The sequence below is a fragment of the Pogoniulus pusillus genome, chromosome 3 (assembly GCF_015220805.1).
Source record: "Pogoniulus pusillus isolate bPogPus1 chromosome 3, bPogPus1.pri, whole genome shotgun sequence".
NCBI classification, from domain to species: Eukaryota; Metazoa; Chordata; class Aves; order Piciformes; family Lybiidae; genus Pogoniulus; species Pogoniulus pusillus.
Genome location: NC_087266.1, coordinates 27,971,797 through 27,996,593, shown reverse-complemented (window position 1 = coordinate 27,996,593; position 24,797 = coordinate 27,971,797).

Sequence of the window (24,797 nt, the reverse complement as noted above, 5' to 3'; positions counted from 1 at the left end):
ATGCAAAATTAAACACAGTTCTTAACTTCAGATCCTTGGCTTTTGTTTGACTACCTCTAAAAAAGTAATCACAGAATCATAGAATCAGTCAGAGTTGGAAGGGAGCATGAGGCTCATCTAGTTCCAATGCCCCTGCCATGGTCAAGAACACCTCACACTAGATCAGGCTGTTTAGAGCCTCATCCAGCCTGGCCTTAAACACTTCTAGGGACAGGGCTTCAACCACCTCCCTGGGCAACCCATTCCAGAGTCTCACCTCCCTCATGGTGAAGAACTTCCTACCTGTTTCTATCTTTGTTACATTTCTCCTAGTCCTATCACTACCTGACATCCTAAAAAGTCACTCCCCAGCTTTCTTGTAGGCCTCCATAAGATACTGAAAGGCCACAATAAGGTCATCTTGGAGCCTTCTCCTCTCTGGACTGAACAACCCCACCTCCCTCAGTCACTCCTCATAGGAGGGGTGCTCCAGCCCTCTGATCATCCTCATGCCCCTTATCTGGCCACACTCCAGCACATCCATATCCCTCTTGAAATAGGGGCTCCAGTACTGTACGCAGTACTCCAGGTGGGGTCTCAGCAGTGTGGAGTAGAGGAGGAGGATCACTTCCCTTCACCTGCTGGCCACACTTCCCTTGCTGCAGCTCAGGATCTGGTTGGCTTTCTGGGCTGCAAGAGCACATTGAGCTTCTCGTCCACTGGTACTCCCAAGTCCCTCTCCTCAGGGCTGCTCTCAAGCCAGTTATTGTCCAGCCTACTTTGGTCCTTGGGATTGCCTTGATGTATATTGATGAAATTAGGGGACTTGGCTCCTAACAGTTTGCTGAAATATCCTATCTGCCCACACTGCTTTTGGGTCACTGAGTCACACATCACAGTGGGTTCTAGATGAAAGTGCAACAGGCTATTCAGATCCATGCCTGCAAGAGTCTGTGCATCATCTCAGAGGGGTACTGCTCCCCTTCATCCCAGAATCTGATTTCAACAGATCAGAGATCACAAAATGGATACACAAATTCCCATTTTTTCAGCTTTGTATACATTATTTCTGTACAGCCCCAAACATTAAGAGAGAAACATCCAAACGGGTAGTTTGAGCTGTGTAGTAAGCACTCAGTCCCTGTTTGCCCACACAATGATTTTCTCTCTGTACTTTTGGTTCTGTATTTAAATGCATAGTATATTCAGGTGATCTCTAAAATTGTGGCAGCACCTTTTCTTTTTTTAGTACCTTTGATGTATAAAAGTTGCAATTATTGAATTATCCATGTAGCTTTCTAATTTCAATCTTTGCTGAGCTAGAAGCCCTTGTATTTGATACATAAGCAATGGTCTCCTGTTCTTGTCTATCTTTGCACCTTCCCATATCTTGTATCAGTGCAGACTGCTGCAGGACAGAGTGCTGTGTTTCCTGTCTTGCTGCTATTCACATGCCCTACAGCCCTGAGCTAGTTAGACATAGACTAAAACACAAGATAAAAACACTGAAAAAAAAGACAAACAGTGAAGAACACCACCTCCCCTAGATTCTCAGTAACACTTCTGCTTACCCACAGATGGGTGCCAGCAGGATGCAGGAGCTGCTTTGCACTCATACCAGCTCACTGCCACCAGCAGTTAAAACTTAAGAGCCACTCCACAGACTTTTTTGGTTGTTTTTTTTTTTTTTTTTTTTTGAGAGAGAGACGTTTTTATAGATTATAAAGCTTTAGCATTGTAACGATCTTTGCCTTAGGAAACATCTGCAATGCTCATGTCTCCTTCTCCTAGTTCCATTAATTCCTTCTCCTCACTTTCTGCTCTGCTAACCTTCACATTAGTACCTGAGGCAGAGAGGGCCACAAGTTTTACTTTGGTAAGTGAACTGCGCTGAGGGTTAAGATGCTTTTATTAACTTTTGCCCAGATGAATATGCCTTAGATTAGTAAAATAAAGCTTATTCTCAATAGCAGGAATAGCATGGTGTAATAAGGACACATTCTGATGGAAGTAGATAAATTACAGGCTATTAAAGCAGCATCTATATAACTTCTACACCCACTTAGAAAAGAGGCAGTTGAGAGGGCAAGAGATCTTTCAGATCTTTAGATGCTGTCGCAGAAGGTATTCTGCTGCCTACACCGATTGTGGCATATATAAATGATTGTAGATGTATGTCATGTATCACAAACTGAACAGAAAATAAAGAGGATGAAAAGAGAAAGCTATAAATTAATAAGAGACCAAGTCAAAGTTTGCAAATATCCTTTACAGCTCTTGTGAAATGAGTCAATACAATTTCTCTAGCTATTTCATCCACTTTTTTAAAATGTCAGGGCCTGCTGGAGCACTGCATATATTCAAAAGCTGGAATAAGCTGCCAAGCTTGTCAAGAAATGAATGGAGTTTTCTGAAAGAAATCATTAAATGTAATTACTAAGCTCATAGATCTAGTGAGAATTCCTGAAAGGAAAATGTCAGTGTTTCAATCACAGACAAGATACTTGCAGAAATAATAAACCTGTGAAGTGGATATCATGATGAGATCAAGAGAGAGACATCATTTGGTTCTCATTTTGAAGATGTTTCTTTGTTAAATAAATATATAACTGTAAAAGTTGCAGATTTTTTTTTTTAACAATGGGAACGAATTCCTCCAGTTTCATCCACTTTTAGCTCATGTTGTTGTTCCTTCTGAAATCTATCCGTCTTACACAGAGTCATCACAAGGACCAGGGGTATTAAGTGCTGCAGTGACAGATGGTGGCAATATTTGCAACACCAGTTGGGTGCAATATTTATTATGGACATTCAAAGAAGCACCTCAGCCTTGTGCTAGATCACAACTCCAAGGTGGATTACCTCATGTCTAAGTATAGATCTCCTAAACCTTGCACTGGATGAGAGTTTCACTAAGCCTGAAATGGTTGCTTCTCTATAGATAATTTCACTCTGAAATCCTCACTTAGCCAAATGTGATATGCTTATAAGCCAGGCAAATGATAGGACTTTTTCTCCTACTTATTGCTGTTGCTGAAGTAGTGCAGAAGGCCAGAAATATTCCGCTTGATTGTATAAGTATGTGTGGTGATTTGGGTGTTACCTGCCCCCCACACACTTTGGAAATCACCCAGACCAGACTCAGCTGGCTCTGGAAATTTGAATGAAGATTATTTACAGCTTAGCACAATATACAAGCAGATATTTACAATATATACAGCTATTTAAAGAAGTATACAAGTTAAAAGGTAATACAGAAACACAACACCCCCCAGGAGGGGCTCCCAACCACCATTCCACCTTCTCCCACCCCTCTACCTTACCCCAGACATTGCCTTGTGCCCCAAGGAAGAATGAAGGGTTCACCAGGGGTGTTAGGAAGCAAGTGGATTAATCAGAGAGACGGAAGGTGAGGTTAGACAGAAATGCAGCTCAAAGCCCAGGCAGTGCCCAAATGCCTTATCTATGTTTCTACCCTTGTTCTTATATATCTCAGCAAACCTATGAGTGAAGTAGATATCACCATTGTTTTCTCTTTCACAACCTGTGATCTAACCCTTCTCACCAACACATTCTAGCTAGCTTCAGACTAGCACAGTATGTTACCAAATATTGCTAAAGAGTTCAACACATAATGCAGTGAAAGTAAACTGTATGAATCTGGAAGGCAGAAGGCCTTGAGTCTGTTGGATAGGATTTTATATTGCATTTTTTTCTTGTCTTACTGAGAACCTGGAAAACACATAGATATTTGACTAGAGGATTCAAACCTCAACCTTTATTAGCCAAAATAGTCCAACTGGGTAGGAGAAATCAAGTTAGTTATCAAACTAAAAGCATGTTTCATCCACACAAATGTGATGTGGTCCATGTGACTTGCGAGCATCATTTTAATTTGTCAGGTGGCTGAGTTTGAAGTACAAGGAAGCCTGGCAGAAATATACCTACAATGGGCAGTGTATTTACTCTCTCAAATGACTGTATCTTTTAAAAAGTGTTGCCATGCATTCAGTAAAGTTTTCTAATACACCCAAGTGTTTTAGTATCTCTGATCCCAGTTATAAACTACTGTGCTTATACTGAGCTCCTATTTGTACTGGTGGGTTGGATACCAGACCTTTTCTCAGTTGCTATCCCTTCTAGACCAAATTATCAAATTTAGATTTTTCCAAGCACTTCGTCTGAAGGCAGCAGAAGTTTTATGGAAACAATGACAAGGCAAGAACATAACAGTAATTTTGTGTAATGGAAGCAGCCAGTGCTGGACTTAGCTCATTATTTTTCCTCAGTGCAGTGTGCAAGAACTCAGCACATACTGACACTCAGGCATCACGCTTTGCCTGTCATTGTTTATATAATAAAATAAGAACTTCTGAAAAGTCATTGACTCCATAGGAGTTTTTCCCTGGCTTTAAGTCAGGCAGCTTCAGATCACGACTTTTGCTGCTGATGCAAAGTAGCCCTGATCTGCTCTGTTTCTCACTTAAATCTCATGACATCTGAGTCACCATATCCACTTGGTTTCCACTGAGAAATTAGTTTTCCTAATCCACTTCTCAGAAGCCAAATTAATTTAACAATCCATAGACAATGACTTACTAAAACAATCAGTCTAACAATTCTAGTAGAACTTCATCAACTTCTAATATGGAAAAGAAAGAAAATATTCCTTTGATGTAAGCATTCTTATTTACACTGTAGCTTATATGAACATTTGCTAGTATGATTTCTGACCATGCTTTCCTAATTAATCACTTTATCTGTGCCATGAAAGATGGCCTCTTTTCTGCTCTGTTTATTACTTGCTGTTCACTCACGAAACTACGATCTTGTTTCTTCTTTACTATCCTTCTCCCCTCCCCCATTTTCTAAGCCTATTACTACACAATCAGAAAGGATATATTTTGTCAAGATATTGATTTAGTTGCCTTAATGTATATTCTGACAAATACATTAAGACAGCATAATGTGGTACTGCCAAAGAGGGAAATAAAATCAATCTGTCACTACATTTCATTCACTTTCCTTATTCTAAGCAATAATTGCTGCGTCAGCAAACATGCTCGCATTATCCCAGATCTGGAGTGCTGCAGGAACAGAGAGTATTGATGGCAGGAAGAGGCTGGCCTTCAGTGGACATGTCATTTCACAGGATCTTGAAGTAGTCAGCATCTACACTTGCAGTCCAAGATGAACAGATGTCTAAACTTCAGAGGTGTCTTGCATTTTTGGAAGATAGCTAAGGTGGTAATAATTTTATTTAGGTGAGTGTGCACAGAACATACCTGGTTGCAGTTGCCATTAACAAAAAATGCAGGGAGTTCAACCGAGGGAAAAAAATCATGCAAACACACACGCACACATATACAGGTGTTTGTACAGCCAATCCTGCAGAAAGGACCATGGTGATAATACACAAAGCCTTTCAGATAGTTAACACACTTGTTTCTCTCTCAAACCTGCCAATGTGGATCTTTCCTGTTGGTTCCTTATCTATTATCAGGACTGCAAGATACATTTAGGAAATGTTTTTATGTGATTTAGGTAATTGGTAGAAATGAAATATACATGACCTGGAGTGGTCATATAGGAGCACAGAAGTTTGATTATGAGAACTAAGCAGAATAGTGATTTGATGAAACTTTCTTGATCAAGCCAAAGACAACCTTGCAAAGACTCTTGCAACTGAGACTCCTTTTGACATCACACAATGATCAACCATTTTTTTTTTGAGAGATCTATTTTCCTGTTCAAGCACTACATTTTCCTAAGATGTCTTCTGTAAGTGGACCAGAGTCCTACTAATCTTCAGATGTATGCAAGTCTCTGTGAAGTTGTCAGGTTTTTTGGACCCCAGTTTCCTTTGTCAGAAGAAATTCTTGTGGTTATTCTATGCTTAATAAGGTAAACTGGGGGTACTGGTAGATAGTAGGTTGAAGATGAGACAGCAGTGTGCCCAGGTGGCCAAGACAGCTGTCGTGGAGGGCCTGTAGGCCTGAACAGAGGCTTCTTTATGCCCCTACATGCCTGGACATGTTTTTCTGCCAGGACCCCTGGTTGTAAACAGGTTGTGTAACACACACACACACACACACACACACACAGATCGTGTATCCCTGGGGTGAATGCATGTGACCCCCATATTTGGGAGAATCCAGGCAAGAGCCTCCTGCCTATTATGGTAAGATTTGGCTTACTGCCAACCTGATTGGTCACTCTGGTGGCCAAAGGGCACATTAATCTTGGCCCACAGTCCATAAAGTGGGATGCACAGGTGCACCATGTGTTCAGATTCAGCTCTCTAACCCTGCCTGCAGTGCAGCTCAGCTCTCTGACCCACCTGCAAGGATCAGACACGGAGTCTCACCTTCACCTGAAGCACTCAGCCGCTCATACTTGCACGCTTGGATGCCATTGCATAGCTCCGATGCTCTCGGAGGCACAGATCTCATGCTTTGATTCCATTCGCAGCTAACCTGGCTGCATGCTTTAGATGCAGAGCTCATTCAAACCTGCACCCATTTATATATATATGGAGCTCACAGCCTCCTGACCTTGCTTTATCTATGGAGCTCAGACTCCCAGCTTATTGCCCGGTGCAAGCCATAGCAGCTAAGAGAACCAGGAAGCAGACTTCGGGACTGTCTGCACCCACACACACACAGCCTGAATCTGTGAAGAGAATAGTGCCAGAGCCAGCACGGACATTCTTCTCCTGTTTCTGGAATCCTGCCTGCTGATAATCCCTGGACACAGTATCCAGACAAAGACATCAGCATTGAGGCAGAGATCATCCCATGCCAGGATAAAAGGTTAGAGACACCTAAGACCCCAGAGACTGGGAAGATTTATTATTTCCCCTCAAGCCAGGAAGATTCCAGCCTCACAGAGTCCACAGAGAGACCCCTGGAAGTCCAGACGCTGGGCACAGGCTGTGACACAACCCCAGTAGGGTGATTAATAATTAATAATAAGATTTATAAGTAAAGCTTCAGTTCCTCTGTAATATAAGTTACCTCTGCCTTAGAGCAGAAAGAGTTTCAGCCCCTCTGCTGGGCAAATAGCATAAGTTCCCAAGCAGCACTAAGCCAGAAGGGAAACCTCTCTCTCTCTCTGTTTATAGTTTGAATGTTTTGCTAGTTATTAACCAGATCCCTGTATATATTATAGCCTAAATTGTTTTCATAATCTTGCACAGAACTAAATATTGGTACACAGTGGTTGAGGGTGGCAATGATTCATAAATATTAATTTAAAGAAATTATATTTTAATATAAAATGTATACAGCCTCAAATTAATTTCTCACTTCCGCCAAATAGGCGTAGGCATAGAGAACCCCCTCCGCAACAGCAGCTAATGACATCCTGGTCTGCATCAAGAATAGTGTGGCTAGTAGGAGGAGGGGGGTTATTCTTCCCCTGTATTCAGCAGTGGTCAGGCCACACCTTGAGTACTGTGCCCAATTCTGGGCCACTCAATTCAAGGGGGATGTTGAGGTGCTGGAATATGTCCAGAGAAGGGCGACGAAGATGGTGAGAGGCCTGGAACACAAACCCCATGAAGAGAGGCTGAGGGAGCTGGGGTTGTTTAGTCTGGAGAAGAGGAGGCTCAGAGGGGACCTCATTGCTGTCTACCTGAAGGGAGGTTGTAGTCAGGTGCGGGTTGATCTCCTCTCTCAGGCAACCAGCAATAGAACAAGGAGACACAGTCTCAAGTTGTGCCAAGGGAGGTCTAGGCTGGATGTCAGGAGGAAGTTCTTCCCAGAGAGAATGATTTCCCATTGGAATGGGCTGTCCAGGGAGGTGGTGGAGTCACTGTTCCTGGAGGTGTTGAAGAAAAGACTGGATGAGGCACCTAGTGCCATGGGTTAGTTGACTGGCTAGAGCTGGGTGCTAGTTTGGACTGGATGATCTTGGAGGTCTCTTCCAACCTGGTTGATTCTGTGATTCTATGGTTGCCTGCTTTAGCTAAAACTTATTAAGTACTCAGTTTCAGCATAACAGCCCATCACGGTCCATCGGTATTCTTAATCACATAATGCCATTGATTTAGATGGTCAGAGACCAAATCCTGTGTTGAAAACTGATTTGCCCAACATTTTGAGTTGAGTTCCACTTGCCACTAAACCTGATGAATCTGTCATACCATTTTCTGTAGCAATGGCTAAGAATATCTTAAAGTGACTTCATATGGTTTCCTAGATTCTACACATTAGTCCATTGTGGTCATCTCTTTGCTTAAGCAAAATAACATAGGTCAAAGATCAGACTATAGTCTCTAGGGTGTTATCCTGATGCATTTAATGTCCACATGTGGGAAATGTGCAAGCATGGCATTAATAATGCTCAACAGCGAGTCTTTTCCCAGAAATAGGAGATTTCAGCAGAATGATTAAATAAATCCACAATGAAACAGAGCAATATTCAGGAAACAGAATTTGTGCAAAAATAAGAAATGGTCATATATCCTGTTGTATAATTTCAGAGCATGAAGACATCTCTAGAAACCAGTGTACATTACAGGGCACTGTAACACACCCTTTAGTACTAGCTTTGTAGAATGCTGAAAATTCAAAATCTGGAAAATCAAAACCACCCTGCTCTGTTCTTTGGCCTGCTTACACAAATCCATTCTCCATATTCCGCACGATCTTACTTCCATGATCAATATTTGTTTTTTATAACCACAGAGATTTATAGTGCTGTAGAACATTTTCATAGGAAAGTTCTTTTTTAAGTGTACTGAGAATTATGTGAGCTGGACAAGCCAATAAGTAATGTACCTGAGTTTTCTTTAGGTTTTGGAAAGTTGGCAGCATTCAGTACCCCGCTTCAGTTTTTGTACAGAAAATGTCTCTATGGTATATTTTAGCCAAAATATAAAAGAATATCTGTTGAAGTGAGTGTTTTCTAAAAGCTGCTATAATGTAAGATGAAAGGCCTCAGAATGTATTCAAAGAAAGAATTTACATTTCATCTTTCTGCTATTCCTACACATGCTATGGAGTCAAGAATACCCCACACAAATGAGAGTCCAGAAAGGAAAAAAAAAAAAAAAATTCAAAGGACATTTTGTATAGGAACTGGATTAAAGAGACGAAGAATCTGTTTTGCTTCTGGAAGAAATGAGAAGCTACAAACCTCTATAACTATGGCATGGAAAAGTGATGCCTATAGTAACCTTTACAGAACCTTGGCTTAAACAAATAATTTCTATTACTTTATGAACTCACCAGAAGATAGATCTAATCCAATCCTGATGTAATTCATTTAGAGTCCATGAAATAATTCCTTTGTACCTTTATACCTCTACTCCTTTATCACTTTATCACAGAAGAGTAATAGGCCAGCTGCTTTAACATCAAATTCCATTAAAAGAGTGAAAATTCATTGTAAACACATCAAGGAAAATGAGGAATAGCACAGCCACCAATATTAATTTGTCAATAGATTTTATCAGGCTAACTTAATTTACTCTGAAGAAGTTTGTAGCAAATTCTGTGGAAAGGTAATATGCGACAGCTGACAACCATACTAGCTGATATTTCTTTAAGCGAGTAAAGAAGCAAAGGAGTTTTCTGAATTTGGTAGTGTTGATTCTTTAGTGATGATGAGTTAGAGAGTATACACAGTTCATTTGTGAGTTATATTCAAGCACACTGGAAGAGAGAAGTAAAAATTACTTCATGAAGTGAAATATGTGGTGTGAAAGAAATTATTTTTTACTCAAGAAAATCGGAAGTTTATTCCTACAGTAGATATGAATTATCAGTAGATATGAATCTGTGGTAGGCTAGGATCTTTCCCCCTCCACAAATAAAATTTACCAGACCAGCATAGATGGATTGGAAGTAGAATAAAGCTGTATTTACAGCAAAGCTAAATTTCTAAGCATATACACAAGATATTTGCATGTATTTACAATTATATTCAGTTCAGAAATAATACAGAAATCTGACTTTCCCTGTCAAACAAAGTCCAGAAGGGACCCATACCACCCTCTCTTTCTCTCTCTCTCTCTATCCCCAGACAGAAAACGACCAGCAAGATATATGTGTTATCTAGTCAGTCAAGGTTAGTGGGAGAGATTAGAAAGAGAAGTAGAGAGAGAAGCAAGCAGATCCAGCATCCAAGAGCTAATAATAAATGTAAGAATAAAGATAATTAAGAATAAATTAAATTAATTAATAATAAAACTAATTGTTTATAATTTCACTTTTTATACCTTTTAGCAAACCAGTGAATAAATATAGACACTATTATTGTTATTCTTTTACAAGCAATGATCTAATTTCTCTTATTAGAATATTCCGTTAAGCCTTAAGCCACTACAGAATTATAGATAAACTCCTCCCGAAACTGTGAAGGTGCAAACGCTGTATACAAAACCTGCAAAGTAATCTTTCTACATTACTCAGTGGTGTTGAGGTGTTAAATGGCATACACTTACAGACTTGGGGCACAATAAATTGTTGAAAGCACCTACAGGAGTCATGAACAATCTAGAAAATACAGCCTTTGAGAAAAGATTTGAAAAAACAGTGATGAAAAATTTAGGAAAGTAAAACAAAAAACAAACTCTATCACAGGGGAGACAGAAATATATCTTTAAGTAAAATATAAAAAGTGAACTTATATTGAATCAAGCGAATTTAAAACAAATATTAGTAGAAATGATCTAGCAATTAGAGCAGATAAACACTAGAGCAGATTAGCCAAGTGACACTGTAGCGTTTCCAGACACCTGTAAGAAGTATCAGGGCTCATCCAGCCACTTGGAGAGGAGTGGCACAGTTCAGAACAGATGAGAGAACCACTTAAAGCCCCTTTCAGTCCTTGCTTTCTACAATTTGCTGAATCTGTTGCTTAAATTCCTTCATACAAGTCTTCAGGAAATGAGGTATAGAATAGTCTCCTTTAGCTTTTACTTCCTTGAAGTAAACAAATTCAGAAGAATAATCTAAAATCTGAAGACTGGAAATATCTGCCTGGGAACTACACTGCTCTTATCATTTGCCAAATCAAGGCATCTGATGCTGTCTGCAAGGATGAAAGATGTGAGAATGTTCTAGGCTCTGAAATTTTGCCACTTCCCTTTTAAGACAGAAACTGTTAATGCAAGGAAGGGAAACTGTACCAATAAACATACATTTCACCAAATTTTGTAAGCCAAATTCACTAGTTTCCTTTATGTCACTCTCATTATTGAAAGTGGTGCTGAGTAACAAGACCCCAGTTCTGAATTTTACTGTTCATTCACTATTCAGAATAATGAAGTCTGTTAATTTTAAACGTCTTTATTTACTGGGAGATAAACATCTGACCTGAATTCCTTCAATGTGGTGAGCACCTGTTGAGTATTTTTGGTTCCAGCTTGAGGATGGCAAAGTTCAAATTTTTAAGCTGTGGAGACTTCAAAGGAAATAAATTTACTGGTGTTGGCCTTTTCCTAACAGAGTACCTTCTGCCACATCCTTAAATGTTTACCATCACTTTTGATAAGACACAGGCAATGTACCAAGGAATTGTGCATGTAAAAAGAACAAATAGCTCATGTTATTGGCTTCTTCACAGTCTACATCTGTCAACCAACTCCTTGTATAAGTATTAAAGCCCAAGAAAGGATAAGGAATAAATAAATGAAGCAAGCAGGCTTTGAGGGCAGAAGTAAATGAAACTCTTGTTGACTGTTTGTATAAAGTCAGTATTCTGTAACTGACTTTTTACTTGGAGTATAAATAGTGAATTTATTAATACAAATTATCTTGCTCATTATGACATTATTTTGTTTACACAACTGACAGAGCTCAAGGGTGTGGTAGGAACTGATATGATAAATATAATTTGGAATTAATATGATAAATATAATTTCTAGGAAGAAATCAAAAGTGAGTATTTTCCTCCATCTGTTACTGTTCTATATGGTCTGTAATATTTTGTTCTAATAAAATGATTTAATAACTCCTTTTTTTTTTTCTAACGACAATCATGTGTGTAAAACATTCCTTCCTCACATGCTTTTGAATTTCAATTTTTGAGACACCAAGTTTTCTGCTATCTAGGTGGAGACCATTTGGCACATCCAGCTGCAAGTAAATCAATTGAAAATAAATAGTTCAGTAGATGAGCAACTCTGACTCGACCAGACATGAATGCTGGAAAACATCTTCTGTATCTTGGCATGTGAGGCCTATAAACATACTTCAAAAAAACAATTGAATATTATGATGGAGGTAATTTCATCTTTCAATCACACTTAAAGTATCTGTAGAAATCACCTGTTTTTAATGAGCAGTTTGGGAGATGGAATACAAAATACATTGTCAAATCTAGGTTTTGCTTATTGACTCAGGTCTGGGTCACCAAAGCATCTCTGGTTATATAACCTGGGAAGCCATCCTGGTTCCTTCAGAAATAACCAGTTTCTTTTGTCAGTCATTTATATGCAGCTCTGGACAGGCTGAAGCAAACATAGCTATTCCAGATTAAGATTCCGCTCCACTGACCTCAGTATCATTCCTCCACATTTTCATCAGTATTACAGATAACAATATCTACTCATGTAGTTAGAAGATTTTATCTCAGATGCACTTCTAGGCTGTACTCAGTGTCTGCGACAAGGATCTCAAAATGCATCTCAAACACTGTCCACATCTGAGACTAAACATGCAGGCTATTTCCTCTTCTGTCATGGGTCCAAACTCTTCACCAAAGTTAACACAGGCTATAAAATAACAAGTGACTGTTTTATTGCATGTCCCACACACTGGTTAACTGACCAAGATTTTCCCATGCTCTACTGAACCTGAGACTTTTTTTCTTAAAGAGTGTTCCACTGACATTTCCCCATTACACTTGTTGGGGCATCAAGGAATACAAAATGCTATGAAGCTGAAAAAAATCTCATTTATTGCCAAATGTCACCATCTCTTTTTTCTTGTAGACTAGTCTATCCTTTGGTTTGAGTATTGCAAACTTGATCTTTACTGTCAGAAGTTTCAGACTGACAAGTGAAAATTAGAGATATTAAAACTGTACCTTTCATAGATACTTTTTTTTCCCAAAAACTTCTATTTATTTTCTTCCCTGCATGAAAGAGAGGAAACCAGAACAATCTTTTACAAAGAAATGTTTTAATATGACATAGGAAGAAATCACATGTAATTTAACATTATGTAAAAAGTCCATGTGTGTGTCAGTGAATTCATATAGGTTCGATGGCTTCTAACTCTCTGCCATGGACAGGGACACTTTCCAGTAGACCAAATGTTTCAAAGCCCCACCCAGCCTGAATTTGAACACTTTCAGGGACGATGTAGTCACAGCCTCTCCAGACAACCTGTTCCAATGCCTCATTAGTCTCACAGTGAAGGACTTCTTCCTTACATCTGATATAAATCTACCCTCTCTCAGCTTAAAGCAATTACCCCTCATCCTATAACTGCATGCCCTTTTCAGCTTTCTTCTAAGTCTCATTTTGATACTGGAAGGCTGCTATAAGGCTCCTCAGAGCCTTTTACAAGTTGAACAACTCCAACTCTCTCAACCTTTCTTCACAGATGAAGTGTTCCAGTCTCCTTTTTTGCCTTAGTCTTACTTGATAATCCCTTTCCTTGTGTCTGTCATGTTGATGGCCCACAAGATGGAGACCAGAGGCACAAAGTCCCTCCCACTGTAAGAGATGACAAGGTGTGTGATCATCTGAGGAACCTGAAGATATACATGTCAGTGGGACCTGATAAGATGCATCCCAGAGTCCTGAGGGAATTAGCTGATGTAGTTACTGAGGCACTCTCCATGATATTTGAAAAGTCCTGGCAGTCAGCTGAAGTCCCTGGGGACTGGAAGAAAGGAAACACCACATCCATTTTTAAAAATGGTAGAAAGGAGGACTCTGGGAACTACTGACCTGTCAGCTTCACCTCTGTGCCTGGGGCGATCATGGAACGCATCCTCCTAAATGCTTGCTAAGGCACATGGAGGACAGTGAGGTGATTCGAGTCAGCCAGCATGGCTTTACTAGAGGTAAATCCTGCTTGACTAATCTAGTGGCTTTCTATGATAAAGTGCCTATGTCAGTGGACAAGGGATGACCTCTGAATGTGATCTATCCAGAATTCTGCAAGGCCTTTGACACAGTTCCCTACAGCACACTAACTGCCAAGTCAGACAGACATAGATTTGATGTTTGGACTGTTCAGTGGATAAGGAGTTGGCTGGATAGTCACATCCAGAGGATAGTGCTCAATGGCTTGGAGTCCAAATGGGCAGCAGTGACAAGTGGTGTCCCTGAGAGGTTCGTACTGGGACCTGTGCTGCTTAATATCTTTTATCAGTGCTACAGACAGCGGGATTGAGGGCACTATCAGCAAGTCTGCAGATGATGCCAAGCTGAGTAGTGTTGTTGGTACACCAGAGGAATGGGATGTCATCCAGAGGGACCTGGACAAACTGGAGATGTGGGCCCAGGAGAACCACATGAGGTTCAACATGAGGAAATGCAGGATCCTATACCTGGGCCAGAAAAATCCTCACTATTGATACAAACTGGAGGATGAGGTGACAGAAAACAGCCCTGTGGAAAAGGACTTAGGAATGCTGGTAGACAAAAAACTTGGACATGAGCAGACAGTGTGAGTTTGTAACCCTGAAGACCAATCATATCCTAGACTGCAACAAGTGATGTGTGGCCAGAAGATTGATTGGAGGTGATCCTACCATTTTCATTTGCTCTGGTGAGACCTCACCTGGAGTACTGCATCCAAGTCTGGAGCAGTACTGGACCCAAGTCAAGGACATGAACCTGACGTAGCAGGTCCAGAAGAGGGACACAAAAATGATCAGGGAGTTGCAGCACTTCTGATATGAAGACATGCTGAAGGATCTGGGGTTATTCAGTCTGGAGAAGGCTCCAGGGAGGTCTAATAGCAGTCTTCTAGTACCTGAAGGGCACCTATAAGAAGGATGGAGAGGGATTGTTTACAAAGGCTTGTAGTGATAGGATGAGGGGAAATGGCTTCAAACTAGAGAAGAGGATGTTACAAATATGTTCTTTATTATGAGGGTAGTGGAACACTGGAAGAGTTTGCCCAGGGATGTAGTTGAGACCCCATTACTGGAAATACTCAAGGTCAGGCTCCACAGGGCTCTGAGTAACCTGATCAAGTTGAGGATGCCTCTGCTTACTGCAGAGGGGCTTGGAATAGATGACCTTTCAAAGTCCCTTCCAACCCAGACCATTCCATGATCATTGTGACTGGACTCACTTCAGCAGCTACATGTCCCTCTTACGGCATGTGGCTTCAGAGACGGACACAGTACTCCAGGTGAAGACTTATTGAAAAGCTGAGTATGAACAGATACAGCAATATCATTCTAGTAGAAGGGATAAAATATAACTTATTTCAAATTAATACATGCATGAAGGGATTTTTTTCACTGTCTGAGACTTAGAAGAATTATTAGATTTAACAATCTATCTCAATTATTTTCCAGTCTACTTTATTTCTATGTTAGGAAAAATAAATTAGGCAGTGTAATTAGTCATACCTTTGCTTTGGGAAAAAAATAGTGCCTCTTAACTCACTTCATAATAACTCCCTTGACTTTATTTTAAAATCTTGTGCATCAGAGGAACAGAGTTCAGCTTCTTCTTTTCACTCCTTTTAAAAATGAATATTTATTAGTTGCTTTTTTGTGATGATGCTGCTTTATTTGCTGCCCTTGCCACAATTCCACAATTTGCTGGGCCAGTTTTGCCAGTATTAAAAGATGAAAGTGACAAAGTGTTGCTCCTTCCTTGATGTGGTAGTTTCTATTTCTGTATAGTCTTTTCCATTTTAAACATAATTCTTGACATTGAAATAACCATTTGGCCATAACATAGTGTGTGTTTTGGTGGTTGAGCCACTAAGAGGACAAAGTCACTGTGACTATTATCGTTACATAAAGAGGGACAGAGATGTCTTATTCTTAAATGGAAAAAAAAGATGAGAAAGACATCTGGTTGGCTGGGTTTTTTTTTAATGCTATCTCTGAATTGCAACATAAATCAAATCTCACAGAGTGATAGCAGAACTTAATTAGAAATGGAAGTCAGCACTGTAAGCAGTACAATAGGTTCATCAAAGCACAAAGCAGGCTTTTATGTGGAGTTATTAAGCTTAGTGTATTCCTTGTGGTCACTAAGCTTTTTGACTTTAAAAAGGCAGGGATCTACAGTAAATGATCCACTGTCTGTCCTTCTCTTGGCAAAGTCAATGATTTCATGAAAAGGCATATTAAAAAAAAAAAAAAAAAAAGCCAGAGCAACAATACATATGTGTTAAACTGATTGGAGGAAGCTATTATTGTGTAAGCCTGCATAAGTCACTAAGCTTACAAATCAACCTCATCTTATTGTAATGAAAAAAAAAAGAGTATATCAAGTAAAAGAAGCAGTAGATTTTATATTTGAGCATGTTTATTTTCTGTGCCACACAAAAGACTTGAATTCTGCACAGCATATTTGCCTAAGGAAAGCAACCATCACTTGCCAATAAAAGACGGGAATTACTTCAACAATTTGTCGTGAGAAAACAATTTGTCGTTTAACCTTGGGCTGATGGAAAACTGAACTTCCATCTAAGCACTGAATGATTGTTGTAGTTTTAAATGGAATAAATGTGAAATGAAACAAGCTGTGCTACTCTATTAAACACTTTGTAACATATGGACATTCTCCAAGAGACACAGCAAACCTACTGGCATATTTTCCAGGCTCTGACTCATAGAAGCTTGGATATAGTGAGATTTATTTCTGGCAGGCATAAGATGTTTTACACAAGGGGATAAAAGAAAGGACAGATTTGGGGAAAAGGGAGGTTTAAGGAGATTATTTCTTTAAAACAAAACAAGCACCAAGGATATGCTCTGTGGATGTGTGTATTTCTATGTTTCTGCCTAACTAAGCAAGAGTCTGCTTTCCTTATGAATAGAAATGTGTCTATATGAGTCGAAAATGGAACGACTTGTCCCCTAATGCGAGGCCTTGATGGGAGGGAAATAATGTGTACATACTCCCTCCTCTTTCCCTCATTTTCAGATGCATATTTATTGAGTGAGCCTACTTCTTCCTGAGGAAGTGAAGAAAATGTATTTTCATGGAGAGGAAACAACAGTCAAGTTCCATTTTCTGCATGACTGTATTAGTTTAACTGTGGCAGTTAACACTGCAGATAGATCACTTCCTGGATCGAGGTAGTTTTGCAGAAGGAAAATCTATTTCAAGAAAATAATTTCAAGAAGGAGAAGATGCAAACATTTCAAGAGAAGGACTTGATGAAAGGGAAATGTTGGATAAACTATCCCAAAACAATGAAGAACACAGAAGTGAAGCCCTTGAAAAGATCAAGGACTTTTTGACAGTATCCTTAGGGTACACTATGGCAGCAAACAAACACAGTAACTTGGCTACTCTTGCAGCTCTTCTAGATTTTGGAACTAATTCATAACAAGCTCAGGGAGTTTTGCACCCTGTCCAATTGCTTTGAATCCTGTCCTTCATTATCACCAAAGATTCTCACGCGAGAATGAAATGTGACTATTTTTCTCCTCTCCATGAGAATGTTTTCCTCATTTTCTGAAGAAGAAACAGGATTTATCTTGGATTTGATCCAAATAGATCTTGTTAAGTGTTAGCAAGGAAGCAAATCATACAGGTTAGATGGTTCAACCATCAGTAAAAGTGACCTTATGTACTCTGCCACTCTGGCTCCACTCTAGCTATGTGACTTGCAAGGCCAGAACAGAAAGACAATTCTTGTCTTGCAGTAATGATAATGTAGACAAAATCAGAATGAAATTCATGAAGTGCAATTTAGACAGAGTCTAGGCACACAGACTCAGGATATCACTCCAAAAGATCCTGCCCAACTGGCAGGTACATAAGATTCTTCTGGCCCTGGGTGCCTGAAGCTGTTTCATGGCCAGGAACAAGTTTAGCTGGACTGATCAAGACAATTTTCTTCGGGTGTAATTTTCCAGTAACCACTGACTTTTACAATTATCAAACCTATAAGATCACACGTACTGTTTCTGTACACTTCTCAGAAGCTGGCACTTGCTTTGTGCCTCATTGGAACTGCAGATCTACAAAACTTTTCTCAGACCCCAGTCTTGCACAATACTTAAAAAGGTTGGGGTAAGGAATTGTTTCATCTGGTCTTTTTTTTAAATTCCTGTGGTTTTGGGGAGGGGGGGCAGAGGGGGGGAATGCTAGGTTCCCTTAAGATGACCACAGAGACAAAGTCATGTCATTTCTGCCCTCCAGTCCTGGGGGTCTAGTGGCCCTAAACTGGGACACTGCCCCATCAGACAAGTTGACTTCTACCTTCAATCCATTGGCCAAGAACTCTTCAGAAATCTAGAAATGACAATATCACATAATCATAGTATATCTCAAATTGGAAAGGACCCATAGGGATCATCAAGTCCACCTCTGCTTTTCGCAAGACTACCCAAAACTTAACTGTGTAATCCATATGCTTCTTCAACTCTAACAGGCTTGGTGCTGTGATCAATTCCCTGGGCAGCCTTGTTCTGGTGACTGACCACCCCACTGAAGAATCTTTTCCCATGCTTACACACCTTCCTCCAGTTTCCTTGTGTCCTAACTCTGGTCACTGGAGAAAAATCAGAACTTCCTCGGATGTCTTTTTATACTTTGAAAATAGAGCAATGGATTGAGTAACTTTATAAGTTTATTGTTCCTCACTGTGGTAACTAGCTGTGGAACAATCACTTGTCTGGAAACTTAATGGATATGGTCCTTCTCACTACATAGGCATTCTGAGTAGAAAAACAAAAGTTCTGTTGTTTAGGAGAGAAGAAAGTTAATGACATATATTTTCAAGAAGGATATGAGGTGAAAATTACTCTGTGTGTCCAGATGATTCTTGTCCAATAAGGACAAGAACCTCAGAGAATCACGCATGGGCATCCAAAGTGTCCGTGGGAAGAGATACACACACAGGCAAGCAAGGAAGCACTCTGAGAACAGCAACAGATGACGTTCAGCAAAATTCCACTCACTTTCTGATGAGAATTTCTGTCCTGATCTGCACTTGTACTTTTTTTCTATGCAATGTTCTCAAGATGGAGTTCCATTAAAAACCTTCTGCTATGATAAATCTTTTCAGTACTGCATGCAGATGGAGGACTGTATTTGTTTATTTTGAAAGCAGAATAATTCCAAATAAAGTTATTTCTTAAATGTGTTCAGAATTAAACATATCCTTTAGCTATTTAGCTTACAGGAAGCAGAGATCCAAATATTCATCTGAGAGGACTAAATCTTGAAGTAATTTTCCAGTTTTACCTCAGCTGCTATACAAAAACTTACCTCTTGGATTTTTCTGAAAATATTTTTTTCTAATGTAGTCACAATCAAGGATGCCTCTAACAGAACGAAACAGACCAAGAATTTGCATCTAAATTAGGTACAAAGCACTCGAAGTTAACACAGAAAGTGGCTATTATTATAGTCCGCACAGCAAAGAGTACTACTGAAAATCATTTACTCTTACTTTCTGCAGGGTGATACCCAGCAGCTTCTCAATGAAGTCCATGTCTTTTTGTGGAACTACAGCACAGAGGAAATTATCATAAGACAGACGTAACAACTATATAATGCATCTGGGGAAAAGTTATCATAGAATCATAGCATCAACCATGTTGGAATAGACCTCCAAGGTCATCCAGTCCAACCTATCCCCCAGCCCTATCCAGTCAACTAGACCATGGCGCTAAGTGCCTCAGCCAGGCTTTTCTTCAGCACCTCCAGGGACAGTGACTCCACCACCGCCCTGGGCAGCCCATTCCAATGGCAAATCACTCTCTCTCTGAAGAACTTCCTCCTAACATCCAGCCTATACTTCCCCTGGCACAACTTGAGACTGTGTCCCCTTGTTCTGTTGCTGGTTGCCTGGGAGAAGAGACCAACCCCCACCTGGCTACAGCCTCCCTTCAGGAAGTTGTAGACAGCAATGAGGTCCCCCCTGAGCCTCCTCTTCTCCAGGCTAAACAACCCCAGCTCCCTCAGCCTCTCCTCATAGGGTTTGTGTTCCAAACAAGCACACAATCACTTCAGTTGGAAAACACCTTCAAGATCATCAAGTTCAACCATTACCTAACTCTACCAAGTCTGCTGCTAAACCACAACACCACATCTCTGCATTTTTTAAACCCCTGCAGGGATGAGGACTCAATCACCTCCCTGGAGAGCCTGTTCCAGTGTTTGAGAACCCATTTGGCTTAGAAGTTCCTTCCAGTATCCAATCTAAAACTCTTCAAATTGAGGCCATTTCCTCTCAACTTACCACCTGTGAGTAGGGAGAAGGGAACAACTGCAGCCTGGCTCTATTCTCCATTCAGGGAGTTGTAGAGAGCTAGAAGATCTCCCCTCAGCTTCCTTTTCTGCAGGCTGAGAAACCCCAGTTGCCTTATCTGTTTATGGCCTTACAGAAGAGGAACAATGACAACCTGGGAAAGGCAGCCCTAAAGCCTAATGCTTCCTACTCTTTCTGCTTATGAAATAACGTCACGTGATGGAATTAAACCCTAAAATATATGATAAGTTTGACAGTCAGGCCAATAGCATTAGACCTTGATACTTTGAGGTAACATGCCTTTTTTTTTTTTTTTTTTGTTATGGGGCCCATAACAAGTCATCTATACAAGGTGTGGCTTGCCCAGCCATTCAGCTGAAGACAAAGTTTGAGAAAGATGTCCTTCTTGTATCATCCTCAGTGTCTCATCTCTTATTCTAGATCTCATTGTTATCTGTGGCTTGTTGTTTCATTTTTATTTTCAATTGCTTCACTTTTCTATTTCTTTTATATTCTTGCAGAGCTCTTTAGTCTTCTAATCTTTTACTGAGTACTGCATTTATGCTGTACACTTCATTTTATTGCACCTCTGACAGGCATCTGTATTATAAGCCTTTTCTGAAGTAATTTCCCTCTAAATGGCAAGCATGACATTTTTTTTTCTTTCATGTGTTATTTAGTTTGGAATCTCTGTCCTGCAAAAGCCTTTGCCTTACATGTCTCTGATAGAATTTGTGCTAAAAGTCTCCAATACAATCACCAGTACGTTTTTAAATGGCTTCAGTAGTTTTTACATACAAAGGTTCTAGTAAGAAGCTGAAGGTTTTATTAAATATGTGACTTCTCTACACATGAACTGAGACAAGAACATGAATAATCATCATTGTCTGAAAATATTTTTTCCTCCTTATAAGGCCTATGAAACATAAAGGATTCATAAGATCATAGAGAAAAAGTTGTGTTACCATCTTGAGATTTACAGCAACTTGCTCAATTTACCAGTGAGAGATTATTATCCCATAAACACTGTTTTTAATCAGCTGCTTGGCTAAATTATTGTTGCCAGAAATGGGCTTGTTAAGTACGGTCCTCTTCACAGATTCTGAGGCTGCTGGATTGATTTGAACAGCATGTAGGATCTGTATCCTGTTAAAATACTTTCCAGTAGTTAAACTATGCTTGACTGACACAATTGTCTGTGTCTGTGTTTTAACTTTCTGCAGTTGCATGGTTTCCATGCACACAAATTAAATACTAATTATCCTATGTTGACCATAGATGAACTACCCACAATGCACCTACGAATCAAATAGATTTTTCCTAACAAAACAATGAAGTTTATAGCAAGACAACGACTGGAGTTTGAAAATAACAAAACCAGAGTTAAATTCTTAATAAGTGTTTTTGCAACTCATTATGTTTCTATACAAATATGGACAAAGATACTTATTAAACCCATCTGCCAATGCTGAGCTGAAATTGTAAGCTTTGTTGCTGAATTTTCCTTTGGTGGTTACACCTCGTGTCTGAAGGCATAGGACCAGCACCCTCACTAAAGCAGTTCACATCTGAACTGGACAGTCCTAGCCTTCCCTGGAGGTTACTGCCTAGTCTGCACATGAGTAGCTTTACCAGAGAACTACCTGACTCATTGCAGAGGGAATTCCAAGTGTAAACTTACATCCCTGCTGTGCGTATTATGTAATGAGGATGGAAGATGAAGCAAAAAAATCCTTGAAAATGCAGATATGCATTTCATGACATAGATCAACTCATTGTTCATTGACTTAAAATTCTGTAGGGATACTTCAAAGCTACCTGTCCCCATGGAGAAGAATTTCAATAAAGCTATATTATATCTTCAACTGTGCAGTCTGAATTTAGCTGAACATGTCAGTTGCTCACTATGCATTAAATCAATCAGTTTCATCTAGGTTTCTATTCCACAGTTTCCCACCAATCCTCACTCAATATCTATAGTTGATAGCAATAAATAACAAATTAAAACAAACAAACAAACAAAACTGTTTTCATTTGTGATTGAACCTTAAGTTTTCAAAGCCATGCCAATAACATTACTTTTGTAACATATTAACTCAGATTCCCATTTGAACTGTCTTTGGGCCAGAGTCTAGGTTGATGGACACATATTGCAATAGTGAAGGCTGCAACCAATGAGGCTCATTCAGTTCAGTATATGTATATGTTCATCTCAATTATTTATACAATTGCAAACTGACACTGAAATTAACTGCAGACTTCTACTAGGAGATGCTAAAGTTCCTTCAGCCATAACTCCTTCATACATCTTTCAGACCTACGAAGACCATTAAGGGAGTGAAACACCTCCCATATGAGGAAAGGCTGAGTTAGCTTGTCCTGGAGTCCTGTATACCCCTAGGTTCCTCTCCTGCCGTGACTTCGGGGGAGAGGGAAAGCCGCCTGGTTCCCCCCTCCTCGCCTGCCCTGCAGGCATGAAGGGGGATGAGCAAAGGGGTCCTGCCTGCACGAGGAGTGCCCCATGCAGTGCCCACGCTGGAATCAGGCTGGGATTGGCTGTGAGCTTTCGTGCTTAATGTGTGGTAACTCTGCCCTTTGTCTAGAGAGGGTATAAATATTGGGGTTTTGCTGCCTTTGGGGGTTCCCGCCTTGGAGTTCGTTCCTGTCTGAGCCTTCGTGCCTCCCTGAGACTTCTCCCCCTGCCCTCGCCTGGATGCAGAGAGATCTTCAAAGACTGCTTCACCTATTGACACCTTTTGTAAGAGCTGAATACCTCTTAACGACTCTTTGGCAGCTTCTGAAAAGGAACGGAGGGACAGACCTCACCAGGAAGTCAGCCTGATCGTGAGTTATTTTGGCTCAACTTTATCAGTAAGAAAAATGCTATTAATTAATAGCTAAAGCCTTTTCCAACTTCTGACTCCCAAATTAGTCAGATTATCGATGGTATCCTTGTAGATATTCTCAAGCAACTGAATCTGTTAATTAAACTAAATCAATCTTTGTATATATAGTTTTGGGGGTGGGTTTTTGGGAAAATAAAACAACTCTATTTTTGTATAAAATTCCTGACTCAGCCACACATTAATTCCTGCCTCCACAACAAGCTGGATCTCTTTAGCTTGGAGAAGAGGAGACTGAGAGATGACCTCATTAAAGTTTATAAATATCTGAAGAGTGAGTACCAGCAGCATGGAGCCAGGTTCTTGGTGATGTCCAACGACAGAACAAGGCTGAATGAGCGTAAGCTGAAGCATAGTAGGTTCCAATTGAAGAAGAGGAAAAAGTTTCTCACTGTGAGGGTGACAGTGCACTGCAACAGACTGCCCAGAGAGGCTGTGGAGTCTCCCTCTCTGGGGACACTCAAAACCTCCCTGGATGTCATCTTGTGTGACCTACTCTGGGTGATCTTGCTCTGGCAGTGGGGTTGGACTCAATGAACTTTCAAGGTCCCTTCCAACTCCTAACATTCTTTGATTCTGTGATCTGGACAGTGATATTTTTCACAGACTGTAATAGAGACTCCTTGCTTTCACTATTCCACGTGTTGCTTGTGGTTCTAACAGTGTGTTGGTTCAAGGCTAATTGGAATATTTTAATGAAAGAAATTAGTCATTGGTTCTGGAAAGAAAATAATGATGGCATCTATATAATTCATTGGTTTGCTGTGAGGGATAAAAAGTCAAAATATAAACAGTATTCCCTCACTTTGTCCTGGGATATTTCCCTATGAATTTCTCCTTTGATTTGACCTGATATCTCTTCTCTCATCTTGGCTGACAACTAACATGTAAGCTTTGCTGGTTTTTGGGTTTGTTTGACTGTCTGAGATAGAGAGGGAGAAATGCAGGGGTGGGGTGGGGTGTTAGTTTTGAGCCCTTCTGGGCAGTTTCCTTTGTCTGGAAATGAGTTTGGATTTCTGTATTTTTTTTAATTTGCATATATATATACTTGTAAATATTGTGTGCATATGCTTGTAAATCTTGCCATGCTCTAAGTATACCTTCATCTTACTTCCCTGCCATCTGAACTAGTCTGGTAATTTTCAATAGTGGGGAGGGGAAGTTCCTAACCCGTGTCAAACAGTTTTTCAGAAGGGAAAGGTAAGGTCAGAACTTGCCTTAAGAATGTTGTAGAGGCAGGGAATTAATGTGGCCGAGTAAGGAATATATATAAAAATATAATTGTTTCATTTTCCTGAAACCCAACCCCAAAACTATATACAGAAATTAATTTAGTTTTAATTAGCAGATTCAGTTTGATTGAGAAGATCTTACAAGGATACCATTGACAAATGTGACTATTTTAGAAGTCAGGAGATAGAAAAGGCTAAGCTACTAAACATAGGGTTCCCCACTATTAATCAGGCTGAGGCAAAAGTTTACTCACAGGTGAGACAGGCTCTCTGAGAGAAAGGGAACTCCAGATGCTTGTCCTCTCACCCTCTTTCAA